The following is a 10,792-nucleotide window of genomic DNA, read 5'->3' as shown; positions in this document are numbered from 1 at the left end:
GCGCTCTCCTCGGGGCGCAGGAGGTGGGAAGGTCCTCAACCTGCCCTTCGCTTCCTAACCCGTGGACCCCACTCTCAATGCCAAAGTCTGACTCCTGGGCAAGAGGCCGGGTGAGAGCCACCGTCACCAGTGAGGCTGAACAGTACAATCTAACAGGTCACTCTGGCCACTGAGCAGGGAGCAGCTTCTCTGTGTCACACGCTTGCGCACTGCACTACCTGAAGACGATTCCCAGTCAAAGGCGGGCGGCAGCTCAGAGTGGAGACCGTGGCCACGGCAGCTGCCCTCGGGGGTGTGGGGAGCAGGGCCCGGAACACACGGCACCTGCCTTCACAGCAGACCGCAACCACAGGACCGGGAGCCAGCCCATGTCCATCCACAGCTGAGTGGGCACACGTGTCCCCTCCCAAGGAGGGGGCCCCCCCCCGCTCAGCCTGGGAGGGAGGGACAGCCTGACGCCTGCCCCAGCAAGGACAGACCTGGGGACGGGGCACCCCGTGCAGAGAGCCAGTTGTAAGGGGACACAGGCTGCAGCATCCACCCAAGAGGTCCCTGGGGTCTCAGATCCACAGACAGGAAGCAGCAGGCAGGAGTCAGGCTGGGAGGGGCAGTGGTCAGTGCTGAAGGGGCAGAGCTCATGTGGGGAGGTGGAAAGTTCTGGAGGTGGTGGTGGGGATGGCTGCACAGCCCTGTGATTGTGCTCCCTGACTCTGAGCTCTGCATATCAATTTTCATCATGCATATTTTACCATAATAAAAAACCAGTTCCTACAAATTAGAAGGAAAATGCTAAGAATTCAATAGACAGACCCAGAATGTGTGCAGGGAACACATGCAAAAGCATTACCAGTCAGGCATGGTGGCTAGACCTGTGATCGCTGCAACTCAGGAGGCCGAGGCAGGAGGATCAGAAGTTCAAGGGCAGCCTCAGCAATTTAGTGAGACCGTGTCTCAAAATAAAAAATAAAACTGGAGGGGTAGCTCCAGGGGTAGAGCACCTCTGGGTTCAACCTTCAGCACCAAAAATAAATGTAAAAATCAGTATGGATTCATAATTGACTGAAATGATATCCTTTTGCTTCAAAATTCATCCAGATTAACAAAAGCTGTTGGGTTCCCCGCCTGCTAGGCGGGATATGGGCTGTCCCCTGCTGCCAGGGACCTCCAGAGGTGAGGGCTTCCTAGGAAGTGCGGAGAACCCAGGAACATCTGCTTCCGAGAGTGGGCGATTCATGACACTGACCTGGAGCACAGTCAAGAGAGCCATGATTTATTCCACTGTGACTTACAGTCATAGACTCGGGAATGTGCAGCCTTCAAAACGTTTATGATTTTAAATCTGAAAATCACAGAACGTAAAAGTCACCCTTTCAATTCAGGAGGCTGAGGCAGGAGGACCCCAAGTTCAAGGCCAGCCTCAGTAATTTAGCAAGGCCCTGTCTCAAAACAACAAAAAGGGCTGGGGTTGTGGCTCAGTGGTTAAGTGCCCCTGGGTGCAATCCCTGGTACCAAAACAAATTTAAAAATAAAAATTTAGTCCTCAGGAAATCATGACCATCTAGTTCTAGAACAATCCATCATCCTCAAAGCAGTCCCCTCTGTGGGGGGCCGTCATGCTGAATGACTAGCATTTCCTTCCCAAGATTGAAAGAGGCTCTGTCGGTCACCTTCATAGTGACCTGGTCACTTTCGTAGTGGCCCAAGACGATGCCCAGATCCTCCAAGTAGCAGAATGTGCCTTCGGGCGTAGGCGTGGCCTCCCGCAGCCCAGGGGTCGTTACTCGTGGCCCTTGTGACCCTGCCCTCTTGGCCAGGAGCCTCCTGGAGCTCCGTTTAAGGTAAGCGGGGTCTGCTTCACTTGGTGTCCAGGAGATTCCCTCAAGTGACCTTCAGTTCAGCTGCCCGCGCTGGTTGAGGGCGGCACCCCTCCTCAGCCCTGTACCCACAAACATGTCCTGCCCTGGACTTGCCTGCCCTGACGTGTCCTGTGGCCTGTGTGTCTGGTTCTCACTGAGCACCAGGTCCTCAGGTCCCTCCACGCTGCAGCTGTCACCTCCAGCAGCCCAGCGTCTTCCCGGCTCTGACTCGGACCCTCCTGCCTCCTCTCAGGAGGACCCTGTGGTGACCCTGGGCCCTGATGACCAGGGCGGACTCATCTCAGCGTCCCTGACTTAATCCCACCCGTAGCGTCCCCTCTGTCCCATGAGGTGACATCCGCAGGTAGTGAGGGCTGCCTGAGGATGTCGGGGGCTGTTTTCCGTCAGCTGCAGCCTGGGTTCCCTAGGGGCAGGGCCAGCGGGAGGGTGTGTGCTTTGTCCCTGGGTGAGTCTGGCTGGTCCGTGTTTGGGGGTCAACCTGGACAGCAGAGTCGGGGGGAGGGCAGGTGTGGGAGGGCGTGGGGGAGTCAGCCTGGCTTGGTGAGCCGCTGGCCTCACCTGGGGACTCGTTCCCACAGACTCCCCAAGATGGCACCCTGGGGCCGGGTGGGTGGGGACGAGAGGAGGACAGACTCCTGGCTCCCCAGTAGCAGGGGTCACCCTGCACTGCCCAGCATGTCTGCCGAGTGCAGGGCCAATGCCCAGGGGCAGGAGGTTGTGCCTGTGACCTGGTCCAGTCCATGCTGGTGCCCCATGTCCTCCATGCACAGCTCCACAGAAGGCAACGGGGCCTCATCTAGTGGTGGCCGCTGGTCCACAGGCTCCATAGGAAATGAAATGCAGGGCCCTTCCCAAACACCACGAGCATCTCAGGACGATGACAGCACAGCCTCAGACGCTCCGAGTGACTCACAGGTCACACGCCCACCAAAACCTCCTTCGGGCTTTCTGAGCGGCTTTGTGTAATCTCTCCCAGGACAACGGGGACATGTCACAGTGGACTGAAGCAGTTAGCATGCAGCGTCTCAGATAAGGCACCTCAGAGTGGACAGGGCCGGGCAGGAGGCCCAGGGCGGTGCCAGAGGCTGGTGTCTGGGGACAGAGCTGGGGAGAGGAGAGTTCTGGACACAAGTGGAGAGGGCCGTGCGGCCTGTGGATAGAAGGGCACCTTGATGTTGTGCACAGTTCACCAGAAGGAAGCAGAGGCCTCTCCCAAGGTCCAGCGAGTGACCAACGCTCGGCAGGGGAGCCTGGGACTGGGGTGCTTGGGGCCCGGGGAGGCTGCAGCGTCCTGGGACACCTCTCGCGCTGGCCGACCCCGGGGAGCTTTTCCGGGAGCCACCCAGGTGTCAGCGGCAGGAACAGCAAGGAGGAGCCCCGCGCAGCCAGCGCCTGAGGAGAGGTCGCCGCGGACCCAGGCTGCCTGCAGCGCGATGCCCCGCGCACTGCGAACGCCAGGGCAGACCAGGGCAGACCAGCGCGGGCAGCGTGGGAGGGGAGACTGCCCAAAGACTGCGCATCCCAGCCCAGCACTGCGGCTTGGAGTGACAGGACCTCAGCAGGTGACATTAAGCACCTGAGAGAATCCTCCTGTGTCACGCTGGTGCCCCATGTCCTCGCAGGACCCATGCAGGGGGAAGCAAGCACTCGGGGTCAGAGGAGGGGCCTGGAGCAAGGCGGGAGGGAGGCCACGGGCAAGGAGTGCAGAGGGGCCTGCAGGTGGACAGACAGAAGAGGCAAACCCCACGGGAAGGCCTCCCGCTGCGGTTCAACCTCAAGACCTCCCAGGAAGGGCAGGATGGTGGCCAAGGGGTCGGTAGTTGCCAGGGTTGGGGAGGAGAAGGGAGAGGGTGAACAGGAGGAGCGCAGAGGGCTCCTGGGCGTCGCTGTCCTGGTGGACACAGGCCGGTATCCATGGGGCCGACCGACAAGGAGCAGCACGAGTGGGCCCTGACGGGAGTGTGGACGGGGCTTGTGCGCCGCAGAATGGACAGCTGCCCCCGCAGGGCAAAGAAAGCCCGGCATGACGAGGCCTGGGGGGTCCAGTGGCCTCCCTGACTGGGTCAGTCTGCACTCCGTGGGACCCGCCGCCAGCTTCCATCCCTCAGGGGAGCTGCCCTCTCCTCAGACCCTCCTGCCGGCCAGTTCCCGTCCCTCCTGGCCAGGGCAGGTGTGGCGTCTGGGCAGCCAAGGGGGCAGGCTGGGATTCACCCTCCCCCAGGGATCCAGAGGGATGCATGAGAGATCCCTGGAGGGGCCCCAGGCAGCAGCGACGCCCCAGCCACAGCGGGCCAGCGCCCTGTCACAGGGAGGTCTCAGTGGAGAGAGTGACGCGAGGCCTTCGGAGCCAGCCTCGGAGGAGCCCTCCTTCTTCCTGGGATTTATCACTCTGGGAAGAGCTCCAAACCCAGATTGAGAAAGGCCCCCTCTCTGCCAACTGCCACAGTCTGGCTGGGCACAAATGCCGCAGTCTGGCTGGGCACACAATCACGAGCCACCACACAGCTTGTAGATTCAAACAGCAACTCTTTATTCCCGAACTCACACCAGCCGTCTACAATCACGTTCTGGGGAAATCCACGTTCTCTGCCCAAATCCACCTCCACTGGGCTTCTATCTCCAAAATATACTATCTGAATCCCGTGAGAACTCAAGGGGAACTCAGGCAGCAGGATACGCTATTCCTATACCTATTCCTATACCTATTCCCAGCAGGAATAATCTTAAACCTTAAACCTGGAACCTAAACCGGGAACGCCCTAATCCGCCTTGGTCCTTGAGCAAGGTCACCTACATTCAATGCCACTGCAACATGGGGTACGCTGGCAAGGAAATTGTCATACTTACTTGGCTAATGGCTCCCAGCAGCCAACAGGCTGTCCCGCCTGCACGGAGGCCGGCCAGGGCGAGGCGGAGGCCGGGCCGCCCACAGGTGTCCAGGGTCCTGATCCGCTCACTTCTGCCTTCCAGTCCTAGGCAACAGCCCTGCAGGCCACCCCAACGCCGAGGTCCAGTTCCACCCAGCCTTAGAGATGAGGAACCGGACTGGGCAGCTGTGGGGTTCTGCAGCCAGTGGTGGTGACACTGTCCGAGGTCAGGGAAGCAATGGACTTCAGGGAGGAGAAAGATGAGTGTCTACCCCAGGCACCTGCACAGAAAGCTCTGCCTGCCCTTCCAGGTGGTCCCCGGCCCACCCCAAGAATCAAAGGAATGTGCAACCCCCACAACCCTTCCCCATCCAGAGCCACAGGAGCCACCTCTGGAAAGCAGGTGTTCTCAGGCCAGGTCCTAACGTTTCAGGGGTCAGAGTGGCGGCTGCCCATCAGAAAGACGCGCAGCAGGTTGGCTGGGGATGGGGGAGCCAAAGCCCCATCCCTTGGGTCAAGGGAATTTGCTGGTCAGTAGCAGCCCCCAACTCAGGACACGGTGACGCTGCGGTCATGTCTCCCTGCCAGCCTCATCCTGGCCACCTCTGGAGCCTCGGCTGGGAGCAGAGTGAGGGGGAGATGCCCCTCTTGCCCAGTCTCCTTCCTGGTCCACCCTGGAGGAACAGCTCTGGGAAGCTCCCTACTCCAGAAGACTCCAGAAGACACCTCAGCCTGGGAGAGCTGCCTGGGCTGGTCCCGGACCAGGGCCCACCTCTGCCCACTGCCGCAGAGGGCGGAGGAGGAGGCGGGAGCAGGGCGGAGCGCCCCTGAAGTTCTGCGCACAAGAGACAGCAAAATAAAAGAGGAACAGGCAAGGCCACCAACCTAGCCCCGGGACGGCCAGCCGCGTGGCTCCGTGCCGTCCGCGTCTCCTGGTCTGTAAAAGGGAGATGATTGACGCCGCAAGGCTGCTGAGAGGCAGTTAATAAGGACAAAGTCAATCACGAGCATCAGGGAAACTGGCCCAGGTCTTCAGACTGCAGTGTGCTCAACGTCCACCGGGCGGCCAGCACCAAGGAATGCCGACCCTCACTCTCTTCTGCACGCCGGGAGCATCTACCCGGGAATCCCATCTGCTCCTGGACCCTTCCCCAGGCACAGAAGCAGCAGCTGCCCAGGCAACCCGCACCCCGAAAACAGGTCTTAAAAGACAAAGATCCGCTGCCAGCTACAAAGGTGGCTGCCCCCCGCGGGGAAGGGGCAGCCCAGGAGCCCTGCAGGCGCACAAGCCCACCCTCCTGCAGGCGGCCGCCGGCCCAGCGCTTCCTCGGCTTCCGGCTGTTTTCTCCGAAGAGCCCGCGCTGGCCAGAGGGCGTCCTGCTTCCTTTCTGCGAAACCAGGGCCTGGCCGCCAGAGGACCCGGCCCCTTTCTCCGAAGGGGCCTGGCCGGGTCTTGGCACCTCTGCCTGCCTCCCAGGCTGGCCTCAGACCCTGCCCAGGGACGCCTGAGAGGTCAGGGATGTGGCCTGGGGACGCCGGGGGATGGGGAACCCGGTGGCCTAAGGGCCACTGGAGCCCTCAGGGGCTGGGGCCTGGGGACGCCGGGGGATGGGGAGCCCGGTGGCCTAAGGGCCACTGGAGGGGCGAAGGGGCGGGGTCTGGGAACTGAACTTTCTCCCGAGAAACCTAAGCAATGCCCCGCCCCTCGTGAGGCTCTGCCCAGTGCGGCTGCGCAGAAGGCCCCCGGAGAGGGGGACGAGTGGGACCTCAGAACCAGGCCCCAAGACTCGGCTGCTGATTGGTCCACTGCCCGCGATGCTAAGGTGGATGCGCAGCTGCAGGCGAGAGGGGCGGAGCCTTACGTATTCTGGGGGCTATAGAATGGAACCAGAAGGGTGCCTCTGTACCTGCGCCCACTTTCCTTTCTTCAGGGGCACTCAAGTGACCACTGAGCCACATCCCAGCCCTATTTTGAATTTTATTTAGAGACAGGATCTCACTGAGTTGCTTAGCACCTCACCGTTGCTAAGCTCCTGCCTCAGCCTCCCCAGCCGCTGGGATTGCAGGCGTGCACCCCGGCACCAGGCCCTGCACCCACTCTCATCCAGTACATGAGCTTATTCATTACTTACAATTAAATCCCTTCCATGATAAATTATAACGTGGTCTACTCACACTGGAGTAATATTCTGCTATTTTTAGTGTGGTTCAAATATTACATGGGCATATTAAAATTTTTAGTATGTTATTTTCTAAATATTACATGGCACACCAAAAATTACTTGTTTTTCAAGATTCAAATATATTTTACTCAGGAGCCTACTTGTAAGCATTTGTCCCTTATGTGACCACACGTCCATGCTGACCTCAGTCCTTCAAAGGGAAGCTTCAGGACAGCAGGCACCCCTCGGGCTTTGTTGGCTGCGGCAGACTCAGGTCACTCAGAGACACCCATTTCTAACCCATAGAACCTGTGGAAAACGTTAGAGTTTGCAGATGGGACTAAGTTAAGGACACTGAGATGGAGATCACCTTGAATTCTCCGGGGGCCCATTTCATCATGGTGATGGGGACAGACAGACGTGAGTGGTGGGAACGCGAGGTTAAGGGAATAATTCTATGAAATAGGCCCACTGTGCTGACACCTGCCTGCTTTCTTTTCCAAGAAGCAATTTACCTGCAGCCCTGCCTGGCTTAAGTGGACAGGCCATGTCACATTCCTCGGCAAACGACCTGTTATCTGCAGGAGAAATGCAGGCCCAAGTAGTGTTGAAAAGAGGAACCCAGGTTACCCTGAAGGGGGAGACCTCTGTGACTCTTTTCACAGACCAGATCCCAAAACTCAGGGAGATAAGGATAATTCCTTCTAACCATAAAATCTCTAAGAATCTGTGGTTAAGAATCCAATTAGAACTGGTCAGCATGGGCCAAAATAACCCCAAACACCCCACAGTTGTCATGGCAGTGGGGACCTGAAAGTCTGATGTCATCTTGCTGTCAGTCAGAAGTGAAGAGGTGGACCTGGGGCTGTAGCTCAGTGGCACAGCACTTGCCTCAAATGTGTGAGGCACTGGGTTCGATCCTCAGCACTACAAAAAAATAAACAAATAAAATAAAGGCATTCTGTTCATCTACAGCTACAAAAATTAAAAAAAAAAAAAAAAAGTCAAGAGGTGGACCTGGATGCCCCGGAAACTTCTCTGGGATCCCAATAAAATGAAGTGCAGGAGAAGCACACTGTCTGTCTCCTCTCTGAGGGGACTGCTCTCTCCCTTGAGGGTCCCCTTTTCCTATTTCTTTAAGAAACTCAGGTCTAGGACTCTGAGTGACATGTCTGAAATCTTTCTGACTTGATCACAAGAATCAGGTGTTTCTGGGGTGGGGCGGAGTCTTCACACTGCCTCAGTTTCCTGGAAGTCCCAAGCCCTTCACAATGGGGTCTTCATAGAGGGAGGCCAGAGGGTCCCTCTGAGAGGGGCTGGGAGACACTGAAATACCGACTCTGAAGCTGGAGGCCGCGAGCCGAGGTGGCCATGCCTCCAGACTGAAAGAGACAGAGCCTCCCTGACCGTCGTGCAGAATCTGCTGCAATTTGGGACCCTAAAGGCTGGGTCCTTTCCCTCTCAGATTGTGGAACCAGGAATGAGGCCCAGCATGACTGGGCAGAGCAGGAGAATTTTATTCTTGGCCAAGAAAAGGAGAAGTGGGAGATAAACTTGCAAATCAGCTTCCCGCCCTGTAAGAGTTGGGGGTTTCAGAGGTAGGCAAAAAAAAAAAAAAAAAGAAGGGGAGAGAGAGGCTCATAAAGGGGAGGAAGCTCATGGATTCCCTGGACCCTAGGTGCCACCTCTTTGCGCTCCTACTGTGGACCTCACCAGTCACCATCATGGTATTGTCCACTATCAGGGCAGGGGCCACCTAGCATGCACATGAGATCATGATGACGTCAGACCTAGTCTGGTGGCCTTGCTGTTCCTATCCAGCCAGCTTCAGCCAAGAACACATGAAGAGGGACAGAACCCTGTCAAGGATGTCAGGGCAAGGCAGAAATTCAGCAGGTCAGCTAGACGTACACACAGTGAGGACATCAAGGCAGGGTAAGAGCAGGAGGATCAGAATCAGAGACTGAAGGAGCCAGGAGCTCAGCGATACGGACACCTCTAGGGGCTGGAAAAAGGGACAAGGACAAGGGCTCTCCCTTGGAGCTTCCAGGAGGGACAAGCCCTGCCCACCTCTTGGTTTTTAGTCTGGAGAGATAGATCGGTTATGGACTCTGACCTCCAGATTGTAAGAGAATCAATTCATGTTATCTGAAGCCACTGAGTTGGTGGGGCTTTGTTACTGCAGCCATAGGACACTCATACATACCCAGAAAACATCTGGTGAGTGCCAGAAGGCCCGGGAAGAACACAAAGGCAGCTCTGGAAATGTGGGTCAGAGCCAAAAAAGTCAGGAGCCTGGCCTCCCATGTGTCATTTGTCATGAGACCCTGGGCCTCTGAAATCAGTCCAGGCCTTGGGTTTCCTGATCTGTAACCTGGGGAGGCTCTGCCCGCCTCACAGAAGATGAGGAGGAAGGAGGCCCCTCAGCTGCGGCCAGACCTGGCTCAGCGACCTCCCTGGGACCAGCCCCTCCACTGCCAGGGCTTGTGCATTCGCAGACTCACTGGGTTGTGACTGTCACCCTGTTTCCTGAAAGGAGGCCCAGGGAGGTGAAGTAGCTGCCCCAAGGTTATCCAGCTGTTAAGGGGGAGAGTGTGCATGGGAATGAAACCCTCAGGGAGAGCCCACCCGGCGCCCCCAGCACCCTCTCTGCCCTCAGTTTACCCTCACGGTACAGCTCTTCCCACTGGGGCCATCCGAACCCCCAATCAAGGGATGCATGCCAAGGTTAAGATGTTTCCTCAGCAGGCAGACACGTGACAACCCAGGAAGGAGGTGAAAGGTCAGGCTCTGAGAGCCCCACCCCGGCCCCAGGCAGAAGTCAGGTGTGAGGCGGTCACGGATTCCCGGAGGCGGAACGTCTCACTCACCTGGAACAAGGACACGCCCTCTAAATCTTCCCTACCTCTACCCAGAGATCTGGGGGTCTCCCCACCCTGGGGCTGCCCCCAGGCTGGTTGTCCTGGCCAGCCCGGTTCTGTGGGAGGCCAGCCACCGGTCAGCCGGAGGAGCAAGAGGACAGGGAGGAGGCGGAGAGGCGGGGCGGGCAGCCAGGGTGGAGGAATCCCCAAACTGGCTAAAAATAGCCAGGGAAATTATTCCAGCACCTTCCCAAAATAGAAGGCAGCCTCCCAGCCCAACAAAAGGCCAGCGCGGGCTGGCAGCAGGAGAGGGGCGGCTGAGGAGAGGTGGCGAGGTGGCGGCCGGCCACCTCTCCCCAAGACAACACCCAGGCCCCTCTTTGACCTTCTCCGCAACCCTCCTCCCAGCGTTGGGGTGCGGAGGTTGCGCAGAAAGCCTGGCTGGGCTACCCAGCTCCAGAGGAGGTGGGGACCCCGGAAAGTGGAGCCGCCCCTTCTTCCTAACGCAAGGACCTGGCCCTGGGCTGCCGACCTGGGAAACCGGAGGGCCCAGGCTAAAAATAGCTCTAGCCTCCTCCCAGGCTATATTTAGTCTGTTAGCCTTGGCGTCCGCAATAAGGCAGCCGGCGGGCACACCCCGCCGGGCAGCTCGGGTGCGGGCACCGCCTCTGGCCACCACAGAGGCCAGAGATGGGGCGAGACCCACAGTGTGGACAGAACTGGCTTCAGCTCCCGGCTGGCTGGGTGGCACAGGACACCCACAGGCTCTCTCTGTGCCTGGCTGTGCAGAAGAGAGGGTGACAAGCGGGTGGGGGGGGGGCTCTGGATTCCAGAGAGCTCTAGAAAAAGGATGCAGCACCTCTGGTCACCACACCCTGCGGAGATGAGACTGAGCACGACTCTGTGCCAGGCATGCGCTGGAGGGGTGGCAGTGCCTGGGCCTCAGTTTCCCCGTGAATGAGGAATCACATCGCTCAGCCCGCGGCAGACCCCCTCCTAAGCGCTCTGCACGTGTTGTCACTACA

At 58.5% G+C, this 10,792-nt stretch overlaps 1 long non-coding RNA gene across 2 annotated transcripts in view; it reads right to left on the bottom strand.

The window, feature by feature from the left end:
• The window catches only part of LOC125619835, a 17,204-nt gene that overhangs the window by 4,753 nt on the left and 1,659 nt on the right, over positions 1–10,792 (bottom strand). The window contains exons 2-3 of one of the 2 annotated variants that reach the window (XR_007351434.1): positions 9,571–9,776; positions 7,766–7,833 (exon numbers count right to left, since the gene is read on the bottom strand). This is a non-coding gene — a long non-coding RNA (uncharacterized LOC125619835). Of the gene's footprint in view, positions 1–7,765; positions 7,834–8,226; positions 9,484–9,570; positions 9,777–10,792 lie in introns of those variants that run through there. The other variant, XR_007351435.1, reaches the window with a different exon arrangement.

The sequence above is a fragment of the Marmota marmota genome, unplaced genomic scaffold (assembly GCF_001458135.2).
Source record: "Marmota marmota marmota unplaced genomic scaffold, marMar, whole genome shotgun sequence".
Taxonomy (NCBI): Eukaryota; Metazoa; Chordata; class Mammalia; order Rodentia; family Sciuridae; genus Marmota; species Marmota marmota.
This window is presented reverse-complemented; position numbering and strand designations above follow the sequence as displayed.